The following is a 16,141-nucleotide window of genomic DNA, read 5'->3' as shown; positions in this document are numbered from 1 at the left end:
CCTGGAACCAGGCCCAGGTAGAGAAACAGTGTTTTTAATTGGATACTCCAGGTGGCAGGGAGAAAGGGGTTGCACTCTCCATCTCTCAGATGAGAACACTGAGGTTCTGAGAAGCAGCATGTCTGATCTAAGGCCCTGTGGAGCAGACCAGCCTTTGAGGCCTACAGCGAAGAGGTGGTGTAGGCAAGGCCACGGTCAGGACACTGGCTTACTCTTCCTCCTCTTCTGCCCCCTGCCTCAGCCCTCCCCTCCATCAGAGCCTGACTCAGCCCCTGCCCCATCCCACCCACACACCTACCTGGGCTCCAAACCCCCTTCCAGGGGAGTCCTACTCCACCCATGTCTCCCACCTGGGCAGGCCCACCTCAGCTCCCCGTTCCAGATTCATACCCACTCCACAATCATCCCACCCCCTCCCCCTCCCCCAGAGCACCCCACCCCCCTCATCACTCCCTCCTCCATGACCACCCCATCCTTCCCCAGTCCCAGAGCACGGCAGCCCTTGTGTCTGACCACATCTCTGCCCTACCTAAAAAGCCTTCAATGGCTCCCACCTCCCCTTGAGACATAGTGCACACTCCTCAGTGTGTGTATTTTACGTAATAGCCCGCGTAATTTTCTGGCCTTACCTGCACCCACTCCCGCCCAACACCCCCAATGCCCTCCAGCCACACAACTGCTCTCAGGCCCCTGGCTCAGTCTGCAGAGCTCGGCTACACCTGACTCTTCACCACCATCCTGGGCGGTTCAAGGGCAGCCCTCCGAATGTCTGTCTGAATCCCCCTCTAGGCAGGTGGAACTCCTCAATCTTTGCCCAGTGACTATCCTCAGCACCTGGCACACCGCTCAGCACCTAGTAGGTGTTTTATAAATATTGTCTAATAATGGTTAGACTCTATTCCAGTGATGGTGTGTCTGGCTCCCCTCTCCGCCAGTGCAGACCAAGAAGATGCTCGGCGGGTAGGGTAGCTGGCAACCAGTCTCCCTTCAGCCCCCCACCCCATGCTCCCTCTCTGGGCACCGAGCCCGCCCCTCCTCACGGGCTTCACAAGTGGTGCAGGCCCACCACCAGTGCCTGAGGCCCCGAGCCCTATACCCGGGAGAGCTGACTCAACAGCCCAGCAAGAAAGTTGGGGGCACACCTTGTCAACACCAAGCTCCCTTCGTACCTTAATCCCCTGGGACACTACAATGGGTGGCCAAGGGGGCCTGAGACTCCCCTCCCACCACCTGGCTGCAGGTCTCTGGGCCTCTGCAGAGCCCCCTAGGGGCCCGAAAGGGTAACATCACCTTCTTCTCAAGAGCTCTGCCTTCCTTCACTTCCTGCTGGAGCGGGGAGATGAGGCGTGTGGGTCCTGCCCTTGGGAAGCTTCCAAAGTGAGGAATGAGGCTGTCACCCTGGGCCCAGACAGAACCAGGGACAACACCAGGCCAAGATGCAGGCGGACATGGCATTTGGATGATGACAGCCCACAGTTCTAATGGCTACTCCTCATTAAGCACTTACTAAGTACAAGACTCCAAGCTAAGCAATTTATAGATGTTTTCGCACTTAATCCTTCCCACAAGTCTATGGTGTAGGCATAATCCTTATTTTTGTAGACTGGAAAAGGAAGCTCAGAGAGAGCTAGGAATCTGTGAGGCATCACAGAGTGGGAGAACCGAAATTCAAATCCAGATCTGCCAACTCCAAAGCCTAGGTGCCCTTCTGACCCCATTTCATGGCCACCCCAAACCCGAGGTGGGGGGTTTCCCTAAAAGCCTCAAGGACTCCTCACTGCCAATAGCAGAATGTGTCCCAGCTGAGGTGCCCCACAACCCGGCCCCTGTTTGCCTTCCCACCTTCACCCCCGCCCACACCCACCACACCTCAGATTTCACTCTTGACGTTCTCCAAGTCGGGCCCTCTGAGCTTGCTTCTGCTGTTCACTCAGGCTCAAATGCCTGTCCCATCTTACAGATGAGAAAACAGAGGATTAAGAATTTGAAGTACCTAGCCCAAGGTCACACAGTTGGTTAAAACCCAGGTCATTAGAGCATCAAGTAATAAAGCATTAATTTGTGTCACAGACAATTAGGGAATGGGAAGTAGCAGGATGTGCTGCTCATGTTGCCAAAGAAAGTAGAGGAGAGAGATTCGGTGAATTCCAGAGCAGAGGGCAAATTCCAGAGCGCAGGGCACCTGGCTAAACTTTGAGGAATGGCAGGATTCGGATGGGCTAACTTGGGAGAGAAAAGTGTAAGAAAAATACAGAGACGAGAAAAAAGAGAGGGAGTGGAAGGTGTGTCAAAATTAGGGAGGCAGTCGCCTGGGTGGCTCAGTCAGTTAAGCGTCTGCCCTCAGTTCAGGTCATGACCCCAGGGTCCTGGAATTGAGTCCTGAGTCTGGCTCCCTGCTCAGTGTGGAGGCTGCTTCTCCTTCTGCCTGCCGCTCCCCCTGCTTGTGTTCTCTCTCTCTCTCTTTCTCTGACAAATAAATAAAATCTTAAAAAAAAAAATAGGGAGGCAGTGTGACATGGGGAAGGTGCTGTGGCATGGGGGCCAGGAGACTTAATGTGTCCCGAGGATTACTATGTGATGTTGGAAGAGGCCTTTCCCTCTCTGGTGGATGCCCTCTCTGTAAATGAAAGACCGAGGAGACCTGGTGGTCTCTGGAGTCCCACCAGGCCCCGACATCCTAGGATTTTGACTGTGTATGTTGCTACTGGAACTCAAAACCCAAGGTTTAACCCCAGACTCACTGATGTGGGGCACAGACTTGGGTTCCAAGAGCAGGCAGGCGCAACATGGCACCTGACGGGACACAGCTGAGGGTTGGCCCCATACACACCAGGAAGGGTCCAGGGTTCCCTCTTTTCCACGCATCCATGCTAGAAGTATGTTTGGGCTCACCACAGTGGGTCCAGTTCTGAAACAGTGGTGAATGAGTCAAGGTGGAATTGTGGGCTCGTGGGGAAAGAATGGGCTATGCCCACCAGTAGCTACAAGCCTCGCCCCAGGGAAAGGGAAGGAAGTGGGCGTCCTTGGAGAAGGGGCAGAGAAAACTTTCTGGGAGTAAGGGTGGGGGTGTCAGGACTAGAATAAGTGGTCTGCCAAGTTGGAGGACGTTTGGGGAACAAAAAATGGTCCCCAATTAAGACAGCACTGCTCCCAAATAGAGACTACATTCCAAACCACCCTCCCTTGGTGTCTGCGACACAACACAGGGTGCCGCTGGGGGGCTCAAAGCCAGCCGGGCCAGAAAGGGCTTCACTAGAGACTGTGGACACGTGCACACACACACACACACACACATCTGCACTAAGACCCCCAGATCAGGTCACCCATCTCCCCCCCTCCAAACTGAGCCCGTCAAACCTCTCTCGCCCTCCAGAGGACATGCCCGTCATGTGCCAGTGACATGGCCCTGAAGTCAGAAGGTCTTGCCGCCCCGCCTTGCTCCCTCTTGCCGCAGTTCTGATGTGATGCTTCCTTTCTGACTCAAGAAGTGCCAAACAGAAACAGGCCCACCCGCCTCTGCGTGGCTGACTCCCACTGTCTGGAATGTGAACTCACCTCTTATCTTTCCTGCCTGTTTGACCTCCAACTCTCGCCCTCAAGAACGCTGTCTTATTCACCACTGAACGCTCAGTGAAGGAATGAGTGAGCACTTGGGAGCCCAACTCACTGGATCCTCATGATGGATCAAAAAGCTGGAGACTCAGGTGCAAGTACCAGCTCCCCCATGTACCGGCTGTGAAACCTTAGTCTGAGTTTCCATGTTCTACAACGTCATAGTGAAGACTATGTAACTGTCTGCAGAGTGCTTAGCACAGAGCCCCAAGTAAGCACAGAATAAGCCTTCGATGAAGAGCGTTACCCTTATTATTGACATGTATCCTTAAATGGAACTCTTCCTTCCTTTGTCCCACTTGCCCATCTCTTGAATGGAAAGTCCTTCTTGAAGTCTAATCTCAAGCCTTCATGACATGGCACAAGCCAGTGTTCCACTTGTGTTAGAATCTGTGGACTGAGGCGGACCAGACGAGGCTGGTTGCTTAGAGAAGCCACCTCCCTGGAAGGGGATGGGGCCAGGAGGGAGATTACAGAGGCGCCGGGCCCAGGGCTCCGCCATGCACCTGCCACGGCTCCAGTGAAGATGAGAAACCTGACAACTTACCCCACCCCATGATCTCATGGCTGTGCTTGCCAGGGCCTGGCTCAGGGAGCAGGTGCTGATGGCAGGGCCTGGGCACAGAGCCCAAGGACAAGAAGGCGGGAAGTCTGCGAGGGACAACAGAGCTGTCTCCAAAGGGCTCAGATGCAAGGTCCCTCTGGCCTCCGTGTGCCGCCTTTAGCCAGTGACCCTCCGGGCTCCTCCTCCCAGGGGCCCACCCGCTGCCCAATCCCCAGGGACAATGGATAAGGGGAGGAGAGGCTCCCTCTTCTTCCCCAAGGGTCAGTCTCTCCTTTGGCATCTCATTCAGCTCCTCTCTGCTCCAAACTGTTGGCCTCGGGCAGGATGCCACTGTTTTAAAGCTCGGAGTTTGTTGGGTGGGAGACAGATGGCCAAATCCTGTCATTCCTGAGGCTGCTGCAGGCACGCATCTAAATGCCAGTTTATAAAGTGACCTTGCAGCCCCAAATAGATGCGTCTGTCCCAGTCTCAGGGCATCCCTGGAGGTGAGCACAGAGCAAGAGTCAACCTCAGTCCCCACGTTCTCCCGTGTCTTGATCCTCAGCCACTCCTTTCCCGGCCCACCCCGAATGCACCTCCCCAGAGCTCCCCTCCACCCACCACGAGATCCACAAAATCCACGGCTGGCGTCAAGAGATGCCTCCACCCAGCCCTGGTTGGATAGGCTGCAGCTTGCAGAATGTAGCATGGGGAAACCTGGTGCTGAGCTCAGCCTCGGCCCTCCTGCTCCCATGGGTGAAGAGTCATCAGGGGCCTGGACCCTCCGGGGCTCCATCTGCCTCTCCATTCAAAGGTGAAGCCCTCAGCCTGGACCCAGAGCTCTGTCCCTCGAGGTGCTCTTTCCGCTCCCCACCTCACTTTCAGCCAGGCTCCCTACAAATCCTCCCTTTCCCCACCAGGGAGCTCCTATCCAACCCTAGGGAAGGCCCGAAAACCACAGCGGTGCTCTTCCTCAAACCCTGGCTCTGTCCTTATCCCCCACCCCCACACACAGTCCGTCCTCCCCTCCCCACTCCTGCCCTCCAAGTCCCTCTCTGTAAAGGAAGGGGGTAAACTGAGGCCCCTCCCGCTCAGGAGCTCCGTGAACCTGGGGTTTCTCTCCACTGCCCCAGGCCCAGGCTCAGCCCGGAAGCAGCCGAGCATGGAGACAGGCTGACTGTGGGTCTGCTGTCTTCCCATTAGCCCCCTGACCCCTTGAGAAAGAGGCAGCAGGCCTGATTAGCAGCCGCGGCACTTCTCAGAATCCCTGTCAGCCTCCCCAGAGGCTCCACACTCCTCCCGCATCTCTCTCCCCAGATATCCCAAGAGAAGATATCTGGATGGACTACAGGCCAAACTGGGCCAAACTCCTGGAGAGAGGACCTGGCTCGAGGCCACCCTGTCTTCCCATGTCATTTCCAAGTGGCACCAAGTGGGCCGGGCAGGCATGTGGCCAGACGATCCTCACCCAGGAGTCAGGGCAGATTCCCAGGGGAGCAGGTCACGAGCCAAGGCTCTGGGGCACGGCTCCTAGGAACTGGCTGGTTCCGGAATGCTGCAGCTGCTGCTGGGGTATGAGGTGCGTGCTGCTCCCCCTGCCTACCCGCACCCCAAGGAAAGCCTTGTCCCTCCCCAGCCTGGTCCACACACACCCCCACCCTTCTCTGGGAAGCTTTCTGCAGCCAACCCCACCCAGCTCTTACCACCGCTTATTCCGCGTCCCCTTGCCACTTAGATCCAGAGTTTTCCCTGTATTCAGTTGCCCTTGGTTTATGTGCTGCTTTGCAAATGTTCTCATAAAGCTTCATATTCCACGGTCATCACTAGTGTGAATCCTTCTCTCTGTTAATTAAGCCCATTTTGCTGGGATATTAGTCCCTACCCTTAAAAGTGCCAAGAAGACTCTGGAATCTAAGTCACATCTCTCTTCCTACATTTTTTTCCTCTTGATAATCAAGCAATCTCACCAACGAAATTCTCAAAAATAAGCAGCTTCTCCCCACGTCCGAGTTCTTGCCTTGGTTGCCAGAGAGACCCCAGACAAGGTGGTATCAGGGCAGGAATCTCTGGGGAGTACCTGGCGGAGGTCAGCTTTTCCTCAAGGGAAGCTTCTCCCTCTGGAGCACTGCAAAGCCTTCAGAGTTCCCTCTTCCTGCCTTCTGGAGCCAGGCATTATTTACGTGCTCTGGACCTTAGTTCCCCCATCTATTTAATGGGCACAATAATAAGAACACTCGAAAAGGTTAGTAAAGACCGGAGTTGATATTCGTAAAGCCGCCTGAAGCAGGCACTGTTGCACCCCCATTTTGCAGAGGACCACGGTGCAAGTCACCTCAAGGTCACATAGCCAGGTGAGGGGGTGCATGCATTAACCCGGAAAACCTTCAGCGAATCCCCACTGAGCCCGGCAGAGTACTAAGCTCATCTGCTTATCTAGATAAACTTACAGCGGGAGGAGACAGAGCTGGTAGGAACCATGGAGGATGGAGCAGGCTCGAAGCTCACAGAGAGCATGAAGGAACAGGCTGTGGGCTCACAGAAAGCCACCAGCAGCCCCTCCCCAGCTCCCCTATCCAGTCCCAAAGGCTATTGAGTTTCATTTCAATCCTAAGAGACGGATCAGTGGGGTCAGCAAACGAGGCTTCGGCGCTGGGACGCCACACGGGGTGGTTTGCCCTGGACCCTGTGAACTCCTGGGCCATCCAGACGCCCTCATCGTCCAGGGGAGGCCCCAGAGCAGAGCCTCTTGGGCACAGCGGGGCCCGCTCAGCGGCCACCTGCCTTTACAGAAGCGAGGAGGGGCTGGGGGTCTGAAGGGGGAGAAGCCAGCTCTGGTCTATGGGAGCTGATGCAGCCGGGCTGCTGGGGCTCCAGGGCACCTTGCGGGGAGGGGCAGCAGGCGCCACCCAGCCCTGCCGGAGACGGAGGGCAGGGCGCAGAGCTGGAGCTGCCCGCCCAGGAATGCCATCCGCCAGCGGCCGGGATTCCCAGCCCACACTGGGCACCCCGAGGGCTGCGGGGGAGGGGGGGCTGTGCTCCTCCCCGCCCCCTCTGACACCCAGTGGGAAATGTGTTGAGCTCGTCAACATCTCTCTGGCCACAGGCTGAGTGCTCCCGTGGCTCCTAAATGATGGGGCAGAAGCCAGGTCATTAGACAGCGGAGACTGTCATTAGTACGGGTGATGCCACCGCCGCACAGACAGTGACAAACAGTCATTAGTGGCTGTGTCACGGGGCTGGGGCAATGTTGGCGGCGTGCAGGGAGCCGGGCTGGAGGGGCACACGCTTGCACACGCACATGCTCACACCCACAGACAATGAGGAAGGAGATACACTCACGCAGTCACGTGGGGGTGAGCAGACACACATCCGCACACCTGCGTAGTTACACACTTAAACGTTCACACACTCCCAGAGGGGCCTAGGTAGGCAAACTGGCGTGATTGCAACTGGCACGTTTACAAGGGATGTGAATAGACACATGCTGCCACACCTGCGTGCTCACACGGAGACACCTGGGTGCGACTGCACACTTCCCTGCTCACTCGTTTATGTGGGCGTGCAAACAGACACACACTCTCATGTGTTCACACTCACGTACGGGAACATGAGTGGACACACTCGCACACGCACATGCTCACACAGAGGTGTGAGTAGGCACATGTTCACACACTCACATAGAGGTGATACACTCACACATCCATACACTCTCACGGGGGCACAAGAGACACATGTTCTCACACTCACACAGCCGCACAATCATTCATACACACAAGGTGTGAGGAGACACGCACACCCCTAGGGGCATGGGGAGGCATACTCACACACTCACACATTCATACAGGGGTGTGTGTGGACACACATTCACACACTTGCACAGTCACATGTTCTCACACACACACACACACACACACAGGCGAAGAGACACACTGCCCAGGGGGGCCCACAGGATCTGAGATGCCCCCACACACACATGCCAGAGGGGCAGGGCCCTAGATCCTCCTACAACCAGGTACCCAAATACACAGATATCTCCCCACTGCCTTGAGAGGGACACACAGGCCATCAGGGGCCCCAGGAGAGACTCTCAGACATCCCCTCCCATCCCCCCCACCCCCCGCTTCAAAGGACCAACACCCAGGATGGAGAAACCAGGCAAAGCGCAGAGGCAGACAGGCTATGTGTGCCCTAAGGGAGGGGCCAGGGTTGTTTTAACACTGTAGGCCCCCACACCCCAGCCCTAATGGCTAGCAATGCCCTGCCTTACTTGAACCCTCCAGGAAAGGGGCTACCTTGGGCATGTTTCCAAGAACTCCTGAGCCCCACGGTAGGGGAGACGCAGGAAGGGGAGGCTGGGATCCAAGGAGGAGGAGAGCTCCTATAGGGGAACCTCCGGAGGAGATCTTTGTCCCAGTTTCGACTCCCCTGCCACCCTCCTCCTCAATAGTTTCCCGTGTGCAAGCCGTGGGCCCAGCTTCCAGCTCCGAACCTGAGGGCAGGGATGGGAGGGCAGAGAGGCAGCCTCGAATGGTGGGCAGAGCTTACTCATCAGACGTGGATGGTGGAAGGGAGCCGAGTGGAGGCTGAGTCCTGGGTTCAGATCTTAGCTCTGCCCCTATTTGGGCATGTTGGTTTCCTGTCACTGCTGTAACTAATGGCATGGCCATGAACTTAATGGTTCCAACCAACAGAATTTCATTATCTTACAGTTTGAAGGTCAGAATTCCAAAACGGGTCTCAATGGGCTGAAAATCAAGGTGCCAGTAGAGTTGCACCCCTTTGGAAGGTATTAAACAAAGAGTCATTCCCTCATTTTTCCCAGCCTCCATCACGAAAGCCCTCCATCATGTGGCCCTCCATCACGAAAGCAGTGGCCAGATGAGGCTGTCCCATAGCGTCGCCCTTCTGCCGCCCTCTTCACATTTAAAGGACCCTTGTGAGGACCCGGGGCCCACCTGGATAATTCCGGATAATCTCCCCACCTCAAGATCCTTAACTTCATCACATCAGCAAAGTCCTGACAGGCTTGAGGATTAGGACAACGACCTTTGGGGGCGTGCACTATGCTGTCTACCACACTGGGAGATCTTGGACAAGTCATTTCACCTCCCAGAGCCCCAGCATCTTCAACCATGATCTGGAAATCACTCCTACCACATGGGTGGTCATGGGGATTTAGAAGGCCACATGACCAGGAAGGACTGTGCCTCACTGGGGGAGGTAGGGACGGAGAGGGCCAGGTCAACAACACTACCTTCTCCCTTTTGGGCTTCCTGAGGACAAAGGACTCAGCATGCTGCAGGAGAAAGGTGGCTGAAGGGCCACAGAGGCTAGTGAGGGGGTCTTTGTGGGCTTGGGCAGGGGCTGACATTTGGAGCAAGGACTGGGAGGAGCTGCGGGTGTCTATGAGGGTCCCCGGATCTGGGAGGCCAAATGGGAGGGAAGACCATGAGGGGAGCCACCCCATGAGGCTGGGGGCACACGCACCAGCTGGGACCTGAGCTAAGGAAGCAGGGTGGGGCTGGGCCTGCTGCACCTGCTTGTTCCTGCCTTCCTGTCCCTCATCTGCTGCCATCTGTTTGCAGGGCCCCTGGGGCCAGCGGATGGGCAGGAGCCCCAACCCAGGCTGCTATTACCCTGTTAAGTGCAGACGGCAGAACGATGACCCAGGAAGATAAACCCCACATAGAGGAATCGCCCGCTGGAAAACACTCATTAGTCCCCAAATTTGCCCAGTGCTGTTTGCCCGCTTGGGAGGGAGGCAGCAGTGGCATCTCAGAGAGGAGCTGAGGTCATCGGATTCCCACTGGCCGCCCTGCTCCAACCAGTGGCCCAGGCTGGGGGCTGTGTCTAGAATTCCCCCACCTCCACCGCCCCCCCACCCCCGACCCCACCGGCACCTTACTGGCTCAGCCCTACACCCTGCTCCCTCTGCTCCTCTACCCACCCTCCCTTCCCCTCTCTAGCCATGCTACCCCAGCTCTTCTCCCAGCCTCCCAGCAGCACCCCCCGCCCCCCCATGCTCCTCCCAGCTCCCGCCACAACCTCAGGGTTTAACCCAGAGACTCCCATCGGCAGGAGGAAGCCTGGGCTGGGGGCTGCGCGTTTGGAGGCAGAAGATCTGAGTGCAAATCCCACATCCCTGCAAGCAGGCAGCGCAGGGATGGCCGGCCCACTGAGTAGCATCAGAGAGACAAAATCGGGTCACCTGTGTGAGTGCTTTCTGTAAGCCCGAGTACAATTGGAGTTATGGGGGCATCTGGAAGGACTTCGCCCTCCTTTGCTCCCTGAGACACAGCAGCCCGGGCTGGCCTCAGGTCAGCTTTTCACGGACCGTTGCTTTAGAGACTCCCCACATCTACCTGCCTCAGAAGATCCCCAACAGGTGCTAGAGAAGGACACAGAAGAATGGGGAGGGGGAGGACCCAGCGGCGGGCACATGGTAGGTCCCGATAAATAGGTGCTGAGTGCGTCAAGTGCAACCACTAAGCTCCCACTGGATGCCAGGCACCGTGCTCAGCGCGGGGGAGACACAAATGGATGAACCAGAACCATCAGAGCTCAAGCTTCCGTTCTCTGAGAGCCCCACGGCTCTGAGGACCCCTGGATGGGGGGGCATCCCTGCTGCGGGGTGGCGTGCAGGCGGGTGGCTAGCCGTCCGGCCGCAGCTGCCCAGGGCTGGCAGGCCTCCGGCAGCTGGTTCAGTGCCCAGCGCCACGGCGGGCTGCTGCCGTCCTGGCAGGCTCCCAGAGGCCGGGCACCGATCGCTCGACAGAGAGCAGAATATGGTTTTGGTCTATTATCAGAGCATATAAAGGGAGCCACTGAAGCTCGGGGAGCAGCCTGGGCTTACAAAGGAGCATCTCCAGATGCCCTACCACTCCCCCATCCTGCCTTTGCCAGCCACCCCAGCCTTCCAGTCCCTCTTTGTTCCTCTCTAAAAGCAGCCCCAGGGAGGGGGACACCTCCTAAATAGCTGTGTGTGGTGCCAGGAAGGGCAGGCTGAGGAGGCTGGAACCAGCCGGGCAGCAGGCCTGGAGGCAGGGGCTAAACAGGAAGATTCCAGAGTTCACAAGGCACTGGCCCCGGGGAGGCAGCGGGGGCCCCAGAGTGGGGGGAGAACAGCCAAGTCACCACCCTGCCTCCTTTGTCTTTGTATTGGGCCCACGGCTCAGCACAGCGACAGGCGACGGGCAAGGCACGCAGGAGAGATGCGGGACGCAGTTCCTGAGTGAAGGCACAGACAGGCAGGGGCAGACAGGGTGGGGGGCTTTCTTCCGGTGACCAGGATTGGGCTAGGGGGGTGGGGGGACTCGAAGGAGAGGAAATAGGGCTCCAGAGCTTGTCTAGTGGGAGAGGGAAGAAACCTTTGCCCGAGTGAGCCAGAGAAACAAGTGCTAAATAAGAGAAGGCACGCTGGGCATTCGTTCAACAGCTATTTCTTGCACATCTACTATGCGCCACTGATGATAGTGCAGTGGACAAAGTCCCGCCATCCAGAAGGCTGCTTTTGAGAGGTCTCCGGCTCAGAGGACAAGTGAGGGGGCTATTGGGGAAGACTTCCTGTGGGGAGGGAGCTGCCTGGGTGGCGGGGTGAGGCTCCGAGCAGACAGAGGGCTGTTGGAAGAAACTGTCCTCAGGGGTGGAAGGGCCAGACACAGTGGGTGGCAGAGGAGTGAGGGGAGGCCACCAAGACCCCTGTTGCTGGGGGCAGCAGGCGGCAGGTGACAGGGCAGGGTTCTTCCCAGGGAACCAAGGGGCCCCTTGGCCCTCCCTGGGAGGCGGTAAGCCACGGAAGAAGCAGGGCCCTCCCACCAGCTTCCCTTTGTGCAATTCTTCTTCCTGCTCCTCTCCACCCAGAAGCAGGCCCGGCAACCATGCCGAAATGCCACTAGCATGAACCCAGCACCCACACAGCCAGACACGGGCTGGGGTTCCCCAGGCAGGCCAGGCCTCCCCTCCCTCGGGACCAGGGGAACCTAGGGCCATGCATCCCACCCTCAGACCCTACAGCGAGGGCAGGACTGGGGAGTTTATGGCTTCATCCCTGCTCTTCCCCAATGCATGTCTGACCAAACCCGAGGCCTAATGGAGCTTCTGCCAGCTTAAGCAGGCTTCTTTCTGCCTCTTTCTTTTGCAGGGAGGGCCATCGATCTTCTCGCCCACCTAAGGCATTCGGCCTGGCAGGAGGGCATCAGAGTTTCTACCCAATGCTGAGTGGGAACCGAAAGGACAGGAAGCCAGGCGTCTGGGAGTCAACCCATGGTGGATGTGGGACACCCCAGGCAGAGAACCCAACGTGAACCCATGAACCCATGCGCCCATCCCAGTCAGCCCAGCTCAGCCTGGCAAGGAGGCAGCCAGGTCCTGGAGGACAGGGGCTCCGGAACCAGCTTCCAGAAACGGTCATTGAGCCCCCACTATTTGCCAGGCACTGGGACACCGAGGGGACAAAACCACCACATACTTCCTGTGCTCACAGAGCTTGGCAGGGGAAGCAGGGACAAATAAACAACCAACAACAAATAATTACAAATTGGGTTAAGTGCTATAAAGACAGGAAAGTGTAATTAGCCTATGCTCACCTCTCCCTGGCCCCCGAGGCCTGCCCTCATTATAGAATACCCACAACTCTGCCTGATCTCTCCAGCACACTGCTGACTGAGAACCTCGCTTCACCCAGCAGAGCGAGGGAGTTGACAACAGTTTGAGGAACATTTGTTGAACAAAATGGGAGGGGAAAAAAAACTTTTAATTAAAAAAACAGCAATCGTCCACGTAGCTTATACAACCAAATTTGAGAGCCACTGAGGCCCAGAGAGGCCAAACATGTGGCCCCAAACCGCACAGCTGGCGAGTGACGGAACCCAGACCAGAAACCAGGTCTCCCGTGCCCAAGTTCAGGGCTCCGCCACCACCGTGCGGCCCTGCTAGCGTCTCCTGAACCCCTTCCCAGCCTGAAGGAATCTGCAGCCTCCTGGCCCATTCAGATGCCTACTGGCAGGGCAGCACCATCCAGTAGAATCATACTCGAGGATGGAAATGTTCCACACCTGTGCTCTGCAACACGGACTCATGGCATCACTCAGCAGGTTCTGGGGAAATGGGGCCAGTGTGGTGGGGGTGGAACTTGGCAGGGGCTGTGGGGAGAAGGAGGGTAGGAAGGAGATGAGACACAAAGAAGAAGGGCAGTAGGAGCAAAGGATCTTGTTTGATGTCCCAAGGAATCTTCTAGACTTTATCCCATCATCCACAGGGAGCCACTGAAAGACTTCATGCAAAGTAATGAAATGCCCGGAATGCAGCCTCCCTGGGCCCCCAAGGTGGTCACTTGCTCCTCTGAGCTCCGTGGCACCTCTGGAACTCCAGTAATAGTGGCTGTTGTCGTTGCCACCGTCCCCGACGCCATCCCTTACGCCACAGCTCTTGCTGCTGTCTCAGCCTGAAACAGCCTTCCCTCCCCTCCTGGACAGCTCTTCCCCTCCCTTCAAGTCTTTGCTCCCTGCCCCCTCTGGGAAGGGATCCCAGACACCCTCACACGGGTCAGGGTCTCTCCCAGGTCTCCGTAGCCTGCCTGGGGTGTGAAGGAGGCGTAAACAGGCATTGTTTTAATTTCTCCATCCTTGCTGTTAGGTCCCCTTTCTTGGCCCTTGCCCCTCCCAAATCTACTCGCAGCTCCCCAACCCCCAGCTCTGGAGCCCTCAGAAATCCTTTGCGCAGAGCCTAGGTCATCCCATTCCCGAGACCTGCCACGGGGCAGGGCCTCCCTCCTGCAGCCTCGGGACAGGCCCGCTCAAAGGGACAGTCCAGAGAAAGGAGGTCGGAGTTTCTAGCCTCATCGGGCAAGAGGGCCCTGACTCAGTGCACAAAGATGTGGATGTGCCTTTGGGAGAGAGGAAGAGACACCAACAGGAACCTGAGCAGGCTCATCTGGGAAGTCTTCCTGGAGGAGTGACCTCGCCTTCCCACCAGGCCACGGAGTGAAACGAAGATTCTTCCCTGCACAGAAAGTCCCTGCCTGTCTCCCCAAGAGCCACATCCCGCCCCAGAGCCCCAGCTGGGCTAAGATGTGTTCACTGGAACATTCATCCAGCAACTATGCATTGCTATTCTGAGTTATTCCAAGCTTGTTGGCTCCAAGGGCCAGGCCTCGGGCCAAACGGGGAGCAGAGCATAGAGCAGAAACTGAAACTGTGACACACGATGCCATCCCCATAAGGCCACCTAGCCAGCCTGTGTGGACCAACTCAGACACCTCTCCTCCCCAGGGCTGAGAGGAGGTGAAGGAGCCCTGCACCTGGACTCTGAGTGGGCAGGACACTCTGAGCGCAATGCGTGGGCAGGGAAGCAAGAGAGAAGAGGCGGATGACAAAGAGGGAGACAGACCCGAGGTTGGGAGGGAGTGCCATGGAGAGATGGAAGAAAGGAAGAAGCAGAGAAAATGAGAAAACCCCCCTTTTCTTCTTTGAGGACCCATTTCAGGGGCCTGCGGGACAGCCCAGCCCGAGCCAACCCCATGCCCTACCTTCAGCCAGCCCTTGCCTCCTGGAGGAGCAGAATTACATCTGTCACCAGTTCCAGGAGACCGGGGGCAAAGGAGGGAGGCTCAAGGCAGAGGGAGGGGGACTGAGATTTCTGTCCCTGGACCATGTAAGGACCAACCGGGGCAGGCCTCCAGAATCCCAGAGGGGCCTGGGACATCCAGATGCTGTCTCACCTGAAACCCAAAGTAGGTTTGTTTGTGAGTACATCTAGGAGGGGTGTGGAGACTGTCCAGGCACCTGAACATCCCCACAGAGACTGAAAATTCCACCCACCTTCCATGTTCCCTCTCCCAACCCCTCCCCTGCCAGGCTTCCTGATCCCTGGGAGGCTTGAAACCCTAGGTGGTTCGGCTCCTAACCAAGGCCAGGTGAGGGTCACATCGGGTCCCCAGTGAGGCTGGAGAGGCAGGGGCCTGTACAGTTGTCCCCCCGCCCAAGGATGTCAGTGTGGGGCTAGAGGCTGGTGTGGGTGGAGCTCGGAGAGGGAAGGGGCAGAAGCGGGGGGAGGCGGAGGGGCTGGCTGCTTCCAGGAGTTGTGTTCAGAGCTTTCTCGCTGCCCTTCCTGTTCGGCAGCCAGAGCTGTGACAGCCAAAGACACCTCCAGGACTGCACCCAAGAGAGACTGCGGGGCCAGAGAGAAGACAGCAGGACCCATGTCCCACCCCCTCCATGCCTCCAAGAGGCCCGGCCACCCCAAGGAAGGCCATGCAGTGCTCGGGGGCCCCAGAGACGGCCCTGGCATGCCGGCCGTGAAGCTCGGCCATTAACTGTGACTTGTTACAACTCAGAGGCTGACAGACGTCAGCACAAGTCAGCAAGAAACGGCAGACTTCAGTGATGCAGAGGCGCTTTTGAGAACTGAGGCATCAGCTCAAAGAAAATGAGGAGGTCCAGCCAAGGCCCGGACAGCGAGAAGACAGTTCCTCTTGTGTCCCCACTGCCCTTTCCGGGGTCTCCAGGCTTAGAGGCTAAGATAAGAGGGAGGGCTCATAACTCCAATGGTCTGCGTTCGAATCTATCCCTGATAAACGATATGACCTTAGACAGGCACTTAACCCCCTCTGAGCCTCAGTTTCCTCCTCTGTAAATTGAGGCTGATGAGAACTAACTTGTCCACCTCGAGTGTCATAAGGACTAAGGGAACTAATCCAGATAAAGCACCGGGGACATACCTGACATGTCAGCCATTGCCTGCCTCCCCTGTCCCCACCGAGCACGCATGGGCGGCCGGGGTGGGGGAGGGTAGGCCACTGAGGTGAACCACATGCCATCCAGATACCAGGTCAGGGAGGCTGCGGTGGGCCAGGCAATGGGTGCTGAGTGGAGAATGGGGCAGCATGTGTCAGAAGTGGGGGACACAGACACCATCACAGTGACCCGGTCACTCAGAAGTACCTGATGCCGGGGACTCAGGCTCAGGATAGAGTCACGGTCTTGGGAC

The sequence above is a fragment of the Halichoerus grypus genome, chromosome 6 (assembly GCF_964656455.1).
Source record: "Halichoerus grypus chromosome 6, mHalGry1.hap1.1, whole genome shotgun sequence".
Taxonomy (NCBI): domain Eukaryota; kingdom Metazoa; phylum Chordata; class Mammalia; order Carnivora; family Phocidae; genus Halichoerus; species Halichoerus grypus.
The sequence above is the reverse complement of the archived record's forward strand: the minus strand, read 5'-3'. Positions refer to the sequence as shown.